This window comes from Thalia democratica, chromosome 3 (assembly GCF_965202585.1).
Source record: "Thalia democratica chromosome 3, ktThaDemo2.hap1.1, whole genome shotgun sequence".
Lineage (NCBI taxonomy): Eukaryota > Metazoa > Chordata > Thaliacea > Salpida > Salpidae > Thalia > Thalia democratica.
The window spans coordinates 43482834-43503370 of record NC_139167.1 but is presented as its reverse complement, the minus strand read 5'-3'; positions in this window follow the sequence as shown (position 1 = coordinate 43503370).

Here is a 20537-nt window from a genome sequence, read left to right as displayed (position 1 = left end):
ATTAAGTTTATAAATACTGAAAATCTGGTCTATGTAGGTTTTTGAAACTTATTATTTAAACCCCATAATTATTGATTAATTTCTAAGGGTTTACTAGAGCCCTATTACAGCTCAACCAAAAAGCACCTAACATAACTATAAAATTTATACTATAATGTCAGGGACATAATTTTTAAATGAGGATGTTATAAAAATTGTTATAAATGTTTACTAAGATTTACCATTTTGTTAAATTTTAAAAATTTCGCCATATTTTGTAAATAGATTTACTTTATTATTACGCTAAAAATATTGTACAACCTTTTTTTACTAAGTAAGTAATAATATGAATACATAACTATTATTTGTAAGCTTGTATTCTATTTAGCAACGTAAATCTTTAAAACTTTAATTATAAAATAATCCGGATTCCGAGCTGGCTTAATGGGTCCGATTATAAAATGCCGGTGTTTCACCTTTTTTTTATTTTTTGCTGACTCAGCAAGTACGTAAAATGTTATACGTCAACAAGTTGTATAGTAAACACGAGCGTGAACTTGGCTTGTATAGCTTTTTTTATTTATCTTTTAACCAAAATATAAAACCAATTATTTTAAAATTCTTTAAAGCTAACTTTTAACTTTATCTTGCACGATTTTCGATTTTTAGGTTTACAGACTTTAATTCAAAAAAATTTTCTTTTAGTTTTGACTTTTAACAGACTTATACAGTTAAATTTTATGATGTAGTAAATTTTTTACCAAATTAATTAGTGTTTTTAGAATATATGACCCATACAAGTTTTACCTAAACTCTTAGCACTTGAGCAAGAAATCCCTCAAATAGCTTAGTTTAAACTTGGTTTAATAAGTATGTTAAAAAAAACTTGAAAAAAAATTATTATTTTCGGAGAAAAACTTGTAAAATTATAAAAAATGGAAAAAAGCTCAAAGTTTTTAAAGGGGCCAACTACAAAAGTCAAACCCCAATTTGATTGAAACTATTGTGAAAAGCAAAGCAAAAGAACGTTCTTTAAAATGAAAAAAAAGTTCCAAGTTAGCATTAAAGAATTTGAAAATAATTGGTTCTAAATGTTGGTTAAAAAATAATTACAAAAAAAGCCATTCAAGCCAAGTTCACGCTCGTAGGGGCACAGTTGCCAGAATTTTATAGCTATTTTTGCCCTTATATAATTTTCAATGAAAACTTGACATACAAAATATTTTAACCGTTTGGTATCTCACAAGAGCTAAGTTTGACTTACTTTGAATATCAATGAATGCTTAGCTTACTATTAAAAAGTTATAGTAAAGTGCTTTTCTCACAAATTTTAAGTTTATGAAAGTAAACTGTTTCATGACTAAATACTTAAACTAAAGCCTTTGCATCAGAGCAGAGCAAATTCCTATACTGTTTTTTAGGTGATTGAAAAGCTACTTTCAAAAATTATAATTTTTTGTTTATAAAACTAATAATTATTTCTAAATGGAGAATTTTGTGAGTTTGCACATTCGGTTAAATGTGCAAGTTATGAGTTTGCACTGCTGCTTAAGTTTGCATTTTAAGAAATTGTGTTAATAGTATTTTTTGCTAAGTAAATTAAACTTGAAAACTTTTTTTAAATGTAGTTATTTTTAATTCATTAACTTCTATTTAATATACTTGAACGAAATATATTAAAAAATATTATGATACAATGCAAAAACTACATTAACATTAAATGGTCTAATCAACAAAAACCATTCGCTAGTTTGCAGTTTTAGCGATATTTTAAAACTAAATTTATATAAGTAATCAATACTTATGCTTTTAAAAACAAAAAATTCCCTAAATACTTTTGTTTCTTTATTAAAAACTTACCTTATTTGTAATAAATATTGCATTCAATGTTTACATTTTTATCAATACCTAAACTATTTTACATTACCTTTAACATTTATAAGCTATCAGTAAAAAAATAAGGCTTTTTCATAATTAACATTTTTATAACATGTGAAAGTCATGTAAAAGTTTTAAATTGTTAACTTTTAAAAAAATTGTAAATTAACCCTATAGACAGTAAAATATATTTAACAACAACAGTATACATAGAAGAATTTTTATTTAAATTTAAGCTGGTCTTATAATATTTTTTGTTCATCATAACAATGAAAAATATAAGGATTAAAGCTATTGAAAAAGAAAATAGATACTTTTATTGGTACTTATTAAAACTGAATCATAGAAAATAGAATTTCCGATTAACGGTTATTTTTTATTGATTATTTTTTAGATTTGAAAAAAAAAATTCAAATGGTATAAGTTAATCTACAAAAAACGCTTTAAAAAAAATAATAAAAACTAAAGCTTTTTTACAAATAAAAATCAAAGAAAAAGTAAATGTCAATATATAAACTGAAAAAGTTAAGAAACAGTTTATTATTTGTAACTTAGCAAAACTAAAAGTGTGAATACACCCTAAAAACAGTAAAATCTATTTATTAATGAAAGATACATATAAGCTTTATTTTTAATTTGAAGCTGGTCTTATAATCCTTTATGTTCATCATAAAAATGAGAAAACATATGGATTAAAGCTATTTTAAAAATTACTTACATTGGTATTTATTAAAATTATTTAAAAAATATATATGCTATTTACATTCTTGTTCTAATAGTTTTATGTCATTAGCTAAGTGAAAATGAAAAAAAGATCAAACAACATCAGTAAATATACTTTGAAATGTAAAAAAGTTGATTAAGAATAGTATCTACACTGGTATTCATAATAGTTAAATTTTAATCAAAATGTAGAGCTTAAAATTATAGTTTTAAAAATTGAATTAAAAACTTTCAGTGTGTAATAAAAAAACTAACTTTTATCCATACTTTTAAAAATAAATAAAATCGATGGGAAGATATGGCTTAAAATACTTTTTACACTCATATAAAATTGAATATCAAAAACTACAACATTAATTGAAAGATTACACACTTAACCTCCAATGTACAAGGTAAAAAAAATAATTAGTTTAAAGCATTCATATATTACCAATGATGTAACAAAAAACAGAGATTTAAAAAAAAAACAAATTTAATATTAAATGATTTAAAACATTACATGAGCTTACTTATATACAATAATTAACAATAAGCTATGTTCCTTTAATCTAATTAATTTAAAATTTACTACACAACATTTTTGATCATATAGTATATATGAATTCCGTTTTAGAAGTTTTTTTTTTTTTCTGAGATTAAAAAAATTAAACTACATGTTTCAAATAACTTACTACAATACAACTTTCAAATAAGTTTTAAATAACTAAGCTTTTAAATGCATTTTATATTGCAAGTTTGAGTAATTTTGTTTGTTCTACATAAATATGAAAATCAATTAAAACAAAACATTTTGAAATCAATTTTTAAACATAAACTTATTTAAATGTAGTTTAATAAAAATAAGTATAGAAAAACACTAAATAATAACCTTTTTGTCGATATTTAAGTTGACTTAAAAAGTAAAGAAACTTTTAATGCAATCAAAAACTAAATTGCTTTAAACAGTTACTTTTTTTTAGAGTCACCTACTTCTTTAAAAAAGCTTAAAGTAGCATCAAAGTTAAAAGAAAATTCACACAAGAAGGAACTTTCTTTTGAAAATTTTACCTTTTAAACATAAAATTATATAAAAATGTTCGTTAAAATGTTATATGTTTGATTTGTTATTAACATGTAGAAAACAAAAACAGCAAAAATATATCTTTTTGTTCAATTTAAAGTAGATTAACACACTCTTATAGTTTAATACAACAAAAAAATAGAATTAAACAGGAGATTTTAAGCACATTTTAAGTTAAAAAACAATACTTTATCTAATTGTTAAGACTTTTACACAAATCAGTGAATGATAAAACTATAATTCTAATAAAATGATAAAACAATAGAGGAACATGTTCTTTGTTTAAAAATAAATTAAGTTAAACTTTTTAGAAAAAAAACTGTGAGTGATAAAACTACAAATATGTACTAAACTAATAAATAAAAAACATCTCTAAAAAGTTTTCATTTCCTAATAACTCAGATGAAATAAAACACTAAGAACAAACTATTTCAATATATCAAGCATACCTAGCTCTGAAGTTTGTGATTTTACACTTAAATCTTAATAAAGATTGCAAAACCTCTAGGAAACACAACAACTTGTTCATAATAATACATACTGTTATCTTAAATTACAAGACATGTATAAAGGTAATTTAAAAATTTTTACAGAGTTTAAAATTTCAGCTTAACCATTTAAAAATGCTTTTAGCATTAAAACATATTCTAAAAAAACAAGTTTCAAACCTCTTGAATTATATTATTGGGTAGTTGAAACATCTAATGTGGGTCTACTGTTTTTTGAATTGAAATTTTTAATTTCGGACAAAGAAGCTAATTAGAGGTTTCTATCCAACCACTTTCATTGGTAGTATTTTTCATATCAACCTACAGAATATAAAAAGTAGTTATGCTCCCTTTAATATATATATACTGGTTATGAAAAGTGCATGAACAAGGGCATTCAAGTAGACCTACCAAAGTCAAAAATAAAAGTCAAGCTATATACAATTTATTCATATTATTTTTGAACTTGTGATTAAAGAGATTTTGATAATAATGTTTAAATGTTCGAGATGATTAACAGAACTAGAATTGACTATTTTCTAAAACTATTTCATTAGAAAAGCGTTACAATTTATATGTATAATTTTTGTAGCTTGTTTTACTTAATTTGCTTTAAACAACTTTTACTGCTTTTTAATTTTGGGTAAATTTACAATTTATAATAACAAGCGTTTTTTGTAAAAAAAACTGTTACTTGGTTAAACCCATTCATATTACAAAATAATTTTCAAAATGATTACAAATAAATAATAATTATATATAATATTATTACAAATTTATAAATTAAAAACTGAAAAGTTAAATATGAACTTAAAACCTTTCTACTAAATAACTAGAAGAACTTAATTAAATTCTAAAAAAAATAACTCTTTACAAGCAGAACCAATATTACATAATGTTAATAAATTTGGTATATAAAAAATAGTTACAACTTTTGGATGCTTACCAAAATAGCTGATTTCGACAGCCTTAACAGTAGCCTTGTCAACAAAAAGGAAATTATAAGTCATCTCCAATTTTCTTTTTGAGTAATCCTTGCACATGGGCCAAAGGTCATGTTTTATTACAGCTGTGCACTCGGTACGCCTCAAACGAGCAGCTTGTACTTTATCATCAAACATTTAAGCAAGCAGCTGCTTATGCCCAGTATTGCCTCAAGCATCTTAGCTCGAGTTTTAACATGTATTACAGCTATTGTGAATGATGAGGGAGCCTGAAGTAGATTTGTTTTTAAGCCTCCACTACAAATAATTGATTGTAACTTAATAGTAATTATAATTTCAGAAATCTACTTAAATTCTCTTTATTAAAATTAAAAAAAGTCATACTACAAAAACTTTTGTGAAAAAGTCTTAGAGGCCAAAAAAAAATCAGTAAGTTTAAAAAATTATCTTTGCTCTTTTTCCAAGTATACTTATAATTTAGTTAATTTAAATTTAACTTACTTTTTTGAACTTAGTTTTTATATTCTAAGTTTAATTAATTTTGTGTTTACAAATTAAGCAACAATTACAACACTGTTACATAATTAATTTACAAAAATATTTTTAGAGTACTTCAAAGTTTCTGTAGGGTGAGGTTTGATTCACATTTAATAAACTTTTAATAAATAAAAATTCATATATGTCGAATGAACACTCATAGTTAATAACACCATATTACAGAAGGCGCATTCAACTAACGCAGTTTTACAAATGTACAAAAAATAACTTTAAATAATAGCTATATTTTTATGAAATGTTTTTAGCTCAAATTAATTAAAACTACCATTTGTTAAATGCTGGCTACTTATAGCATGGTGCATTAGAGTAAAACTTTTAGTATTTCGGTAATATTTAAAACCCATCAATTATTTTGTAAAAATAAATAAATTACATATATAATCTGTCCATACTATTTATAGGTTTTGTTTATGTCTGTACAGTTTATTGTTATGTTTATTATATTCTATAACTTTTACTTAGAAAAATAAGTGAATAAACTAAAAAGCATCTAGAAATTTATCAAACTATACAAATATCTGCTGCAAAATATGCATGCAGTTATAAAAATAAAAACAAAACATTCATGTTCATGCATTTCTCTTTTATCAACATTTATTTCATATAAACCTGCTTGCTTTTGATGTAACAATCAAGATTAAAAAAAATATTTTAAGAATTTAAACAAATTGTAACATTTCATAGCATAACATTTGTTTCAAATCAACCTGCTTGCTTTTAATGTATCAATTATTTTTTCTTTAAAAAATTTAGTTTTTTTTTAAAGAATTTAAACAAGTAGAGCAACAAAAAACAACATGTAATTCATAAACAAATTTAACAGGGAAGCTGAATATTGACATATTTGATATCCGTTCTGAGTACAGATATTGAAAGTACACAGTCTAGTTTTAGACTAAAGTTAAGGTTAAAAACTGTGTTAAGTAGTATAAAAACATTAAAAAGATACAGTTAAGCTACTTCAAATGTGTTAAAAAAAAATTATGAGAGATTCTTCATGTCAAACCAAAATTTTACTACTTAATATGTAAAAATTGTTAACAATTACAGGTTTTCTAGTAATTTGTTTTGAATATTCAAGGTTTTTCCAGGATTCTAGATTTTTTTACCACTCTGTCAAAAGTTTATCTTTATGTTTTACATAATTTCTATAATAATTCATTAGTTGGGTCTGTTTTACATTCCATACCACTTGTTAAAATATTTTTAATAAACAGGGTAGCCAGTGATTTAAAAAAAAATTCTTCCTGGTTATCTGATTTCGTTCTACATTTTAGTTTTTAAGTACAAGTTTAGTTGTTTTTTTAAGTATAAAATTAAACTAAAGGTAAAAAATAATGAAAAGATACTATACAGCTACTTGATATAATGGGTTTTTTATTAAACAAAAATATGAAAAATATTTAAACATATTATCAGTATATAATAGTTCATTTTATAAAGAACTTGTTTAAATTTTTAGTTTAAAATTCAAGGTAAAATGGGGAACTAAATAAGTTTTCTTTTAAAAATTTTTGAGAAAATTTTATAAAGTGTGTTGTACCTTTATACAGGGTTGCCACTTGTTTTTAAATTTTTTTTCCAGGTTTTCCAAATTTCTTCCAGGTTTTTAAAAGTACACACTTTTAGTTTTAAGTTAATTTTTATATAAGAAACTGTGTTAAATAGTTTGAAAAAAAACTGTAAAGTTACTCTAAATGTGTATTTTATTAAAAAAAATTTTGATGATGACAAAAAAAATTTACTTATATGATAGATTTTTTGTGTCAAACTGAAATTTTACTACTGAATAAATCAAAATTATGAAAAATTCCAGGTTTTTCCATATTTTTTGATCAAAATTACAGGTTTTTCCAGGTTTTTTTCAAAATTTCTCAAATTCCAGGTTTTTCCAGGTTTCCAGGTATAGTGGCAACCCTGTTTATAATCAAATTGAAAAGTATTTCAAAAAACAGTGTAAAATTAAGTGCAGGAGCACAAATATAGAAAACCAATATAATATGACAAAGTGTTAGTAGCCTCCTAAAACAGATCAAACTTATTTTTAGTCTGAAACTATTTAAAAAATCATCAAAGTAAATTGTATATATAAAAATATAACAACTAGTCCAACACTGTACAAAATTAAATCTATTGTTTTAATCAATATTTTCCAATCACCATATAAAACAACAAACCGAACAAAACAGCTGCAAATGTTTCAAAATGACATTAAAAAATCAAGAAGTGATTTTTGTAATTATTTTGAAAATAATTTAAGGGCATGGGGCATATAATCATAAAACACTTTTTTTCACAATTTGATCTTATTTTATATATTTTTACTAAGCTACAAAATGCTTTTTACAGCTTTTAAAAATTCAAAATAATTTTTGAGATATAGCCAGTCAAAGTAAGAGGCAAAAATAGGTTCCTTACAGGAGTTGCAGACTAAAACTGCAAAATAGATTATTTCACTAAAAATTTATCTTCTTCTCCGTTTTTTGAGATTAGGTATTTTAAAAGTCTGGGCCAGAGAGAACCTTGTATACACTAAACACATTTAACTTTGATTATAAAAACTAAAATGTGCAATATTGTATCTACAGGTAGAATTTAAAAAACAAATTTACCACTTCTGTATCAAAACAGATCTTTTCTATATTTTTTTATAAAAATATCCTTTAAAGATTATCCTTTTGAAACAGTTAGTATTTTATAATCTTAAACTAATATATCTACCAAAAATTCAACTTCACAAACTTCATACAAATTTTGTCTTAAATATAAGTCCATTAGCAACCAGAGAAAAGGCACATTTTCAATTTCTAAAATATTAAAACAATAAAATATTAAAATTAAAAAAAGAAAAAGAAAACATGTGAGGCTCACAACTAAGGTCATTGGATTGGTGTGCAGAAGGACCTTTCAGTCATGGGCTGCGCACCATTTGTTTGTGACTAATACTTTGAGCTAAATTTAAAAACAATAATAATAAGTAAAAAATAACCAAAAAACTTAACAACTATTTATACATACAATAAAAAAAAATGGAAAGCACTTTTTTTAACCTATTACTGCTAATATTGACCGTGGAAACTATAGTCTACCATGGGCTCCGCCCACACTGTCTCCTACCCTAAATTTTGATTTTTACATCATTTAAATTTTACTTTTCCCTTTCTACAAGAGCAACCAAAAAAATGCAATAAATAACTCAAAAATAAATAAAAGGAAAGAATTAGTAAATTCACTACAATAAAATGTTTAGTATAATCATAATACTTAAGAGCACCATGTATTTCAAAAATTGTCTAGAAAAATTTTGTATATGTATGTAGGTAAAAATTTTAAATATTGGCTTAACTGTTTTATTGATTTGTAAACTTGTTTTATTGAATAAAACAATTAACATGTCCAACCAGCATAAAGTTTGTTTTAATTCAAGTAAATTAAATGAAAAACGTAAAAAAATGTCTAAGTGCAAAAAAGAGTTAAAAAAATTTGCTTTTTCACATTGCTATGTTTACTTATAGAACAATATTCTGGAAATTTTAGTTTGAAGTAAGTTTATAAAGTTAATTTTTAAGATATAATATGTATAAAATGAAATGTTAAAATACGTTCTATCAAAAGGAATAGACATTTTTTAACTAATATACTATGAATTGAGCTGTTTGATTTTTTCTATATGGTGAATAAATATCAGTCTCAAACTCTACTCCTCATTTTATTCAAACAATGAAATTATTTTAATTATCTTAAACTAACAAACAAGATTATTATCAACTTAACCTTTTTAATGACAGTTTTTAATAAGATTTCTAAATATTTTTTAAGGAAAGAACTGATTGTAATAATTTTACTTTTATCATTCAACAAGCTTAAAGCTAAAATTTAAGTTAATTTAAAACTTATTTTAACAAAAAATTTCATTTTCATACATTAATTTCAGTTTACTAATTATTTATGTTGTTTTACTCTTTATTAAAGGTTACTTTAGAGCAAGAAGCTATTACTAGATGAGCTAAATGTTTGAGTCACCAGAATTTAAAAATTTTAAAGCTTTTAAAAAAGGGGGTTTTATTTATTCTAAAAGCAATTTTTTTATCAAAACGGCAATATTTTTTTCCATAAGCTTATAGTGTAAAATCACTTATCGCAATTATTTAAGGGCTAAAAGCTAATTTATTACCACCTTCCAAAAAAACAATTTTTTTACTAAGATTTATAGCTTTATAGCTACTTATGGTAACTGTGCGTAGGGGCGTCGCGTGGGGAGGGACACTGGCGCATGCGTGCCACCAAAAAAAAAAGAAAAGAAGTAAAAAAAAAATTTAATATCTTTTTCCTTTATTGTTTACTTTTTCTGCTTTATTTGTCTTTTTTTAACTATGTTTATCTAGTATTCAAAAACTTAAACGAAATTTTATATACCAATTAGTGACAAGTTAGGAAAATTACCTAATATACTGATTCGGTGCGCAAACGAAAGTGCGCACCGATGTTGATGAAAAACTCCATAAGGAAAAATTGCAAACTTCATTAACTTCATAAGAGTTTAGACTCAAAAAGTATGCAACTAATTAGTACACCGCTGTAGTATAACCTTATGGCAAATTTTACTACAAAAAGTTTACAAAAATACGTCACGCTTGAAGGAAAATTAAACAATTTAACAATTTTTTTTTTATTCTACAATAAAAGTTACGACAACTGCTAGTTTTCTGAACTTTGTTTTTGTAAACATACAAGAAAAAGCGTGTCGGCCTATTAAAAATAAACTTAGTTTGTGATTTTTGTTTTAAACAATACAATCAGATAATTTAATTTAAAAAGCATACTTTTAATTATTTTCCAAAGTTGTAATAAGCTGTAATAACAGTTATAAAGTTGGTCTGTTTTAACTTTTGTGTAACTTTATTTAAATTTTGTGCAATGAGGTGTTGTTATCACTGTTGTATTGTATATTAAAGAGATTGATATTTTTTTCGTAAATAAAACAGATACTTTCGTTTTATTGAATATATTCATTTTTTAAGATATAAAGTTTACTGTAAGTAGTAAAAACAATTTTCATTTAGTAAGTTTACACTTGTGCAAGTATAAGTAATTCTAATGGAATTTGTATATTTTTTAATTGTTTAATTTTATAATTTATAAGTATTTTAACAAACAGTTACTTCGAACTTATTTTACTTAATGAATTTATTTCAATTATATTACTTATAAAAATATCTTTTTAAAGCTAATCACAAAAGTTTTAATTTAAGGGATTTTTTTAGAAAAAAAAATTGTGCACCCCCTGACCAAAATATCACGCTACGCCACTGGTAAACAGCAAACAGAGAAAATAAAACAGTGACAGAAAACTGCTTAAATCTATGCGAAAACTGTAATAATTTGAAAGTTGTAAATTACTGATAATTATACTTTACTATAACTAAGGGCGCAGCAGTTATTCAAATAATTTGATTTTTTCACAGGAGCTAAACTTAATAATATTTTCTTCTATATTTTGTACTTATTTGTTTTTGTTTTAATATGTAACTTGGTCTGTTTTAAGCTATGATTAGCTAGAAAATTAAAGTAAACCTATGCTTATTTTTAGAATTTGTTCAAAATTTAAAAATGACCGATAAATTTATTCAAAATGTTATTCAACTTAAATAAAAAGATCCAAAATGAGTTATAATACTTAGTTTGAACAAGAATTGATCTAGAAAAAAAGACTTTTTACGTTTTACTAAGAAAATAGTGAAAAATATTGAAAATTATGTTGATTTTTCAAAAGATTTTTTTCCCTCATCCGGACTCAACAAGTAGTTTACTTTGTACACATTGTGATCTTGTCTCAGGTTTTTTTAATTTATGATAATAAAAGGTTGGTACAAGAGCAACTAATAATAAAGTAAATATCAGCCACTGAATATTTTGGGTAAGAGGGATCTGGACCAAAATTACCATCCAATAGTAATTGAAATGTCTCAGGTCTATTATTTTCGGTTAACAAAGGGTTGGTACCAAATTTAGCAACCTCTACTAAAAGATATTTCTGTGGGCCACTGTCGCCTTGTCCTAGTACAACAACTAGGTCAGTTTCTTCTCCGGTGTCATCTAACTATTTTGGCGTTTCATTAACTAATACCTGTTCCGATGGTATTGGCGTAACAGTTTTTGAATTTATACTTGAAGTAGATTTGAAAAAAAGATATGAATTCTCTTGCTAAAGAATATAAATTCTCCATAATAATGGCGTTCAGGATAGTAACAAAGAAGTTTTTAAGTTGACTGTTAGGCAGTTTAGAACCAAGTATTCTAGTAAGTTTATAAATTTTAGATAATTAACCATAATTATTTTTCAAGTAATTTATACTTATTCATAGGTAAGTAGATAGTTGTTTTATTGGTTAGTTTAATGTTAATTTTGAAAGGAAAGGTAGAGTTACAGGTGATGACAACTTACTTCAAAATACCTTTATCGTTGTAGAAGGAATAGTAAGTCTGAAGTTTTTCTACAAAAAAAATACATTGCATAATTCTTTTATTTGAGTTTATAGTATAACTCAGGTTGATACTATTTATAAAATTTTGTTTTTCAAAAACAATCTTTTGAACAGCATCACTTTAAGTTATCACATTCATCAAGTAAAGTTGAGTATATTATTGTAATATATTTCCATATTACTAATAGGTAAAAGATGACAATAATAATAATAATAATAATAATAATAATAATAATAATAAAAATAATAATAATAATAATAATAATAATAATAATAATAATAATAATAATAATAATAATAATAATAATAATAATAATAATAATAATAATAATAATAATAATAATAATAATAATAATAATAATAATAATAATAATAATAATAATAATAATAATAATAATAATAATAATAATAATAATAATAGTAATAGTAATAGTAATAGTAATAATAATAATAATAATAATAATAATAATAATAATAATAATAATAATAATAATAATAATAATAATAATAATAATAATAATAATAATAATAATAATAATAATAATAATAATAATAATAATAATAATAATAATAATAATAATAATAATAATAATAATAATAATAATAATAATAATAATAATAATAATAATAATAATAATAATAATAATAATAATAATAATAATAATAATAATAATAATAATAATAATAATAATAATAATAATAATAATAATAATAATAATAATAATAATAATAATAATAATAATAATAATAATAATAATAATAATAATAATAATAATAATAATAATAATAATAATAATAATAATAATAATAATAATAATAATAATAATAATAATAATAATAATAATAATAATAATAATAATAAAAATAATAATAATAATAATAATAATAATAATAATAATAATAATAATAATAATAATAATAATAATAATAATAATAATAATAATAATAATAATAATAATGATAAAAATAATAATAATAATAATAATAATAATAATAATAATAATAATAATAATAATAATAATAATAATAATAATAATAATAATAATAATAATAATAATAATAATAATAATAATAATAATAATAATAATAATAAAAATAATAATAATAATAATAATAATAATAATAATAATAATAATAATAATAATAATAATAATAATAATAATAATAATAATAATAATAATAATGATAAAAATAATAATAATAATAATAATAATAATAATAATAATAATAATAATAATAATAATAATAATAATAATAATAATAATAATAATAATAATAATAATAATAATAATAATAATAATAATAATAATAATAATAATAATAATAATAATAATAATAATAATAATAATAATAATAATTATTATTATTATGATAATGATATTCAAGAACAATGTAAGTAAAATTGTAACTGTTGTAAGTCGAATAAATTAAACTGTCCTTACATGGTTACTGCTTAACTAAAAATGGCCTGAATAAGGTGCGTGTTAAATATAAACTTAGTGAAGATAATATCAAAAAAAAAATAATAATAAGGATAAATTGTATATTGGTTCGACAGGAGGTCATTTTAAAGATAGGTACACCGGGCATAAGTATACTTTTAAGCATTTGAATAAAAAGAATAGTACAAGATTGTCAGATTTCATTTGACAGTATTTTGACAGGTATGGTACCAAACAAGAAATTGAATAGAGCATCCTTCACCACGCCAACAATAACATCAGTAGCGCGAACAAGATCTGCAAAATATTCAACCTTGAACGACTGGCAATTTTAGCAGAAGATAGTAAACAATTACTAAATAAAAGATGTGATATTTCAAACAACTGTGTACACAACCGACGGTTCTTCTTAAAAAAACCTTGGCGCATTCTCACCTTCCATATTTTTTATTTAACTTTTACATTAACACACACATTCAATTAATATATATTAATATAATTATATATCCTAAGTAAAATATAGTTTTATTCATTTTACTCTCCGACATTTTATATATTCATTTTACCCTCTGACTATAATTCTTCCTATATTTATGTGTTAAGCTCCAAGTTTTATTGGAAACCTGTATTAAAATCACAGATAAACTGTGCTTTTTTACTTACTACGCCCAATAGAACGGCTAGAGATTTTTTTACTGCAGGTTTATACTTAGCATATAACTACCTTGTTGTTTTATGTTTTAACTTTCATACTAAACACAACCTGTAATTTATAACACAGTTTAATTATTATATATTTAAAATATCTGTATGTGATCTTGAATCTAAACACGCGACTGCTTCTTTATAAAACAATAATCAATTATTTTAATAATTATTATTTAAATTATATATACAGTTCAAGTCATTATGGTTTTATGTATGTTGCTGTATTTAATTATCGCTCAGTACTTTGTAAGCTTAATAACAAGTTTGTTATTTTGTGCTTTGTTTTCTTTAATTTTAATTTTTATATTTAATGAAAATCTGCTTCTTAATTGCATGTAACTTTGATTTTGTTATAATAAATATTTAATAAAAAATCTACATTATATCAAGTTCCTGTTACTTTTATTGTCTTTAGCGTTGTTAAACTTATTGATTCACTAATTAATGATTGTTGTTTTACTTTTTATACAAAATAGATTACATAATATTTTTCATAGTAAAGCGCTTTACTGCTTTCCCAAACATAAATACTAAATTATTTAACTTTATAATACAAATTAAATAGGTGTCCTAATGCTCATATATATTGTGACGTAATTATTAGATATGTTTTGTTCAATCACTATCAACAGTAAATAAATTTGAATTAGTTGTTCTTTCCATTAATGTAAGTGGTTTATATTATGATTTGTTTTTTTTTTTTTGTGTTTTAAATTACTAACTTAATTTAGACTTAATAATTACAAATGTTATATAGTTTTAAAACAGTCGGATTCAAAATTAAATATTATAGCTATTGTTAACTATTAACCTGTAAAAATCTGTAGACATTATTTTCATTTTTAATGAAAATATGTATACACCTACTTTAGCTTCTATTCTTTCATTACAGTATTTATTTTTTTATAGAACCCAGTTGAAAAGTGTTAATCCGTTAACACACAGAAACATATGTTGGTACAATAAAGGAAGATTACTGTATAATTTGTTTTTATTTTGTATTGCAGCGAACTTGTTTCACTAGGATCTTTTTTTAACAAACACTTAAATTAATATTTTGAATAGTTATAAAATTTTTCGAAGTTTCACTGCTTAACATCTAGAAATTGTTTAAAGTTCTTGGTTTTCTAGCGATTTTCATTTTAAATTCCAAGTTTTTCCAGGTTTTTTAGTTTAAATTGTCAAACCAGGTTTTTCCATGATTCCAGGTTTAGTGGCCTCCCTGTAGGTAGCTGTCAAATTTGCACGAGGATACAAAATTGCACATTATGATAACTTTAGAAGTAGAACATAATTTGTTATAGTTAAGTTTTAAAACTATTATGAGCACAATTATATCAGTTTCTAGTTCAGTTACTACAAAATATTTTTTCTATAGTGTCAACCACTAAGTCTCAATCTTGCAGTTCAACTCAGAGAGTTTTAAAGCTTTCTTTATGAGAGGCTCAAGGATACCCCTGTCCCTTTTACCACCCCAGCTCTAACATACAACAAATTTTTTGTCAGTTTCACGTTCTCTTTCTCTAAAGGCCCAAAACTTCTGAACAACCACTTTTCTTCCTCGGGAATACTTTGAACTGCTTGATAAATGGTACTCATCCTATTCAACAATCTTACTAGGCCCAATAATTTTCTCTACTTCAACAAGTGAGTCTTCGCATACCTAATTTTGGAAAATGATGTATGCAAAAATGACACAATGTACTAATGATGGTCAAAATTAACTTAATTCTAAAATTATAACTTATATGACATAAATTATATTAAGCATTACTATTAGTAAACGAATTCCTTTTAACTTTTATATAGAAAACATATGCTTTGTAGGTTAAAGCAATACGGTTATAGTGTTGCTTTTTTTACTTATAATATTATAGTTAATATTTTCGTATTTGAATAATTTGTAATTAGCTTCAGTTGTTACGAGGACCCTTTAAACAACGGTAGAGCATTCTGTTAGACTCAAACGTAAACATTACTAATTATAAGTGGATAGTTCTATTTAGTTTATTACATATTCTATAAAAGTTATCTAACAGTTTGATATTTTTAACAGTATTTTGATAGGTATGGAACCAAACCAGAAATGGAATGGAGCATCCTCCACCACGCCAACAATAACATTAGTAGCGCGAACAAGATCTGCCAAACATGCAACCTTGAACGAATGGCAATTTTAGCAGAAGATAGTAAACAACTACTAAATAAAAGACGTGATATTTCAAACAATTGTGCACACAACCGACGGTTCTTCTTCAAATAACACCTTGGCACCTTCTCACCTTTCATACTTTTCATTCACCTTCCACATACACACACATTCACTTAACATATATTAATATAATTATATATCCTAAGTAACATATAGTTTTATTCATTTCTTATTTATATCTATTTCACACAAGTCACTTTCTATTCTCTGAAATTTCATATATTCACTTTACCCTCCGACTATAATTCTTTACACCTTTATATGTTAAGTTCCAAGTTTCATTGGAAGCCTGTATTCAAATCACAGATAAACCGTGCTTTTTTACCTACTACGCCCAAGAAGGCTAGTAGGTTTTTTACTGCAGGTTTATACTTAGCATATGACTACCTTGTTGTTTAGTATTTCAACTTTCATATATAACACAGTTTACTTATTAAATATTTAAAATATTTGTATGGTATATTTAAATTAAACAGCCGACTCCTACTTTACCAATTAAATATTTTATTTTTTATATAAAACAATATATATTTAATTTAGGTCATTATGATTTTATGTATGTCGCTGTAAATTAACTATCGGTCAGTACATTGTAAGCCCAATAACAATTTTGTTTTTTGTGTTTTGTTTTTTTCTTAAAGTTTAATTTTTTCATTTTTGATTTTTACATTTGAACTAAATCTGCTTCCTAATTCTATATAACTTTGATTCAATCATTACAAACATTCAATATATAATATACATGTTACATCGAGTTTCTGTGACTTTTATTGCCTTCAGCGCCGTTAAGTTTTATCAAACTTTATTGATTCACTAACTAATGGTTAATGTTTTATTTTTGTTCAAAATAGATTACATAAAAACTAAATTAATGTTCTTTGCAATACAAATTAAATAGTTTAAATAATCTCATTTACATCGTGACGTAACTATTAGTTGTAACGAATGTATTTTTCATTAGTTAACGACAATAAAATTTGAATTAGTTAACTTTCCCATTAACGTGAGTTGTTTGTTTATATTATTTTTTGTTGTGTAATTTAGCTTTACTTTAGTTATTTTAGATTTAATAATCTCAAATATTATATAGTTTTATAACAGTCGGATATAATATAAAGTATTTCACCTATTAATATCTATTATCTGTAGAAAATATCTTATTTTAATTAAAACATGTATACACCTACTTTATTCTATGCTTCTATTCTCTCATTACAGTAATTATTTTTTTACAGAACCCAGTTAAATTGTGTTGATTCGTTGACACACAGAAACATATGTTGGTAGAATAAAGAAAGATTACTGTATAATTTTTTTTTTATCCAACAGTTTATCGTTTAATCTTCTTTAAATTATAATTTATGTATAAAAATCCGTTATGTCTTAAAATGGGTCAAAATATAAAAACATAATAAGTATAGATTGTTTATTGAATAATTGAAAAAAGCGCTTAAAAAAGTTTGGTCTAAGGACCTGGTGCACGAAAAAACCTTTCGGTTATCGAGTTGTACACCACAAATAAACAAATGAAAATAAATAAAAACCTGCAGGCTACATTACAATATGGACGAAGTACTCTTTTCGAAAGAACTTTGTGTTGTAGAAAACCTTCTTTTCAAAGTCTTTATCAAAAGCTATCTAAGATTTGTTCTTTAAATACTTTAATATGGTTACTACTAAACAGCATAGTTTTTTAAAAACTTAGTTGAAGCATCAATAAAACAATTTTTCGAAAAAGCAAATAACATTATCTAATTAAAAATATAAAAATATTTTTTTTTTAATTAACTAATTTTCTAGTTAATTCTTGTTACTATATAATTCTTGGCTTAAATCCAAACAATAAAAATAAAAATTTTGTTTTATATGTGATGTTTCACTTATATACTATTAAACTAAAAAAAATTTTGAACTTAGACCTATTCTAATAAACAGTAGGTAAAAAATAATAGTTTAATAAAAAATATGATAAATTTTTGAGATACATTTTAGAATAGATATAATAAGTTTTTATAAAACAAATAAAAATAATTTTGTTTTGGTACTGGTTTTAAAGTAAAAAATTTAAACATATGTCACTAATTTCAAAAAGGTTTTTTTATTAATTTCATTTAGCGCATCATCAGAATAATCTTGCTAATAACTGATAATAATATAGTGTAAATTTAGTTATATACAATGGTTTTGAAATGTCTAGCTAATAATAGTTACGTGATAAAGAGTCAAGTGTAATAGTCTGTTTAAAAGGTTAAAATTAGAGTTAAATTATACTTTGCTAACTTAAAGTTATTTGGAAGACGAAATTATTAAAAAAAAAGATTTAAGATGGTAGAAATTTTACTTGAAACTAAATTAAATAAAAAGTAGATTACAAAATACGACAAAAAGCGACAACAATAGTACTAAAAAACGCTATTTATAAAGTTTTAAATTGTAAAAATCTCTTTGTTTAAAAATTTTCTAATAAACGTGTTCTAATAAACAAAGGTTTTACAAGTGAGAAATATTAGGAGTTTCTCGCTCTGGATATAATTTTGAACTTACTATCCAGGTAATTCTCAGCACAATTAGGGTTTTTAAGGAGGTGTTCATGGATAGATGATTGTTCAACTTTTGGCTTAACGTCGTCATTGAAAATAAACCTTTTTAGCTTTTTTGTGACATACTGCTCTCTCATGTTTTTGTTTTAACAAATTGTTTTTTCATAAACCTTAACTGAAATGTAACCACTTAAATAAGCTTAGAAAAAAAATCTAAGCTTTATTTAAAATTTTTCTTTTAATGTGAATACCTTATTATACTACGATAAAACATAGGTTGATTAAAACATACTTTTTATGTTTTATTTGAGTTTAAATGTTTTCTAGTACACCTTAACTGAAGTAATATTGTTTATTAAACGACAAAAAAAGCGCTTAAAATGTTTGGTCCTAGGACTCGGTGCACGAAAAAACCTTTTAGTTATCGAGTCGTACACCACGGGTACCTTTTAAAGTCTTGTCCAGGGTTGTAAGTAAGTATATTGGTACATGTGCTAAAAAAATCTTGTTTCGTATCATTTAAAGTGTTCTTTTTAAATTTTAAATGTGAAGTCTTTAAACGAACTTGTTTTAGCAAATAATATAAAAATATAACTTATGTTTGATGTTTTAGAAAATTTTAAGAAGTTTTGATTGTGAATTGTGATCACTTTTAATAAACTTAGAAAAATATGCTGATCAAAACTTGTTTTAATAAAATTTAAATATTTAAATTTTATTTAAACTTCGTGTTTTATGTCATACTTGTACTTATTTAATAAAAAAATATAATAGATTCTAAAAATATTTATAAAATAAAGCATTAAAATTTGCAACATTTTATATATATTTATGTATATCTAATTAATTACATATTAAAGGTTTTATACAAAGTTCTGATCGATAGTGCTCGAGCTCGACAAATCAAATTGGAGCTTAATATTTATTTAATTAAATAAAAACTATAATTCAAACAGCTGTTTCACACATTGAAATGTAAAATTTCATGTGATCGTCAGTAAGTTACAGTTTATTATAATAGTAAACAGAAATTTCGATTTTAGAATTTTTTATAATAATTATGACGTAGTAATGGTACAGTTTATTGTACGATTAGTTGAATTTGAAATACGCTGTGAATGTTATTCTATGCTTTATAGGAAAGTTTAAAAAGGTTATTTTGGAAAAATGTTTTAAGCTATTAGAAAAATTTTTTAGGCTGTTGGGAAAAATGTTATAAAATGCTATAAAATACTCGTGTTTGCCGCTTCGATTTTATTTTGTTTTAATATTTAGTTGGTTTTAATTTTGTTAAAAAAGTATTTTTGATAATGGATGCATATGTTTTGTCTTTCGCTTTTCTTGTTTAGTGTTACGTTCTTATCTGATTTTTCGATTTCTATTTTTTCTAAGTTACAAAGTTTGCAGCCGAATTTAGTATTGAATTTTAATTTTGTCCTGTTTAATATTTCCCAGCTAATTTTGTAGTCTGTAACTGTATTGTTATCTTTTAAGTTCCATATGTAATTCGCTAGTTATGT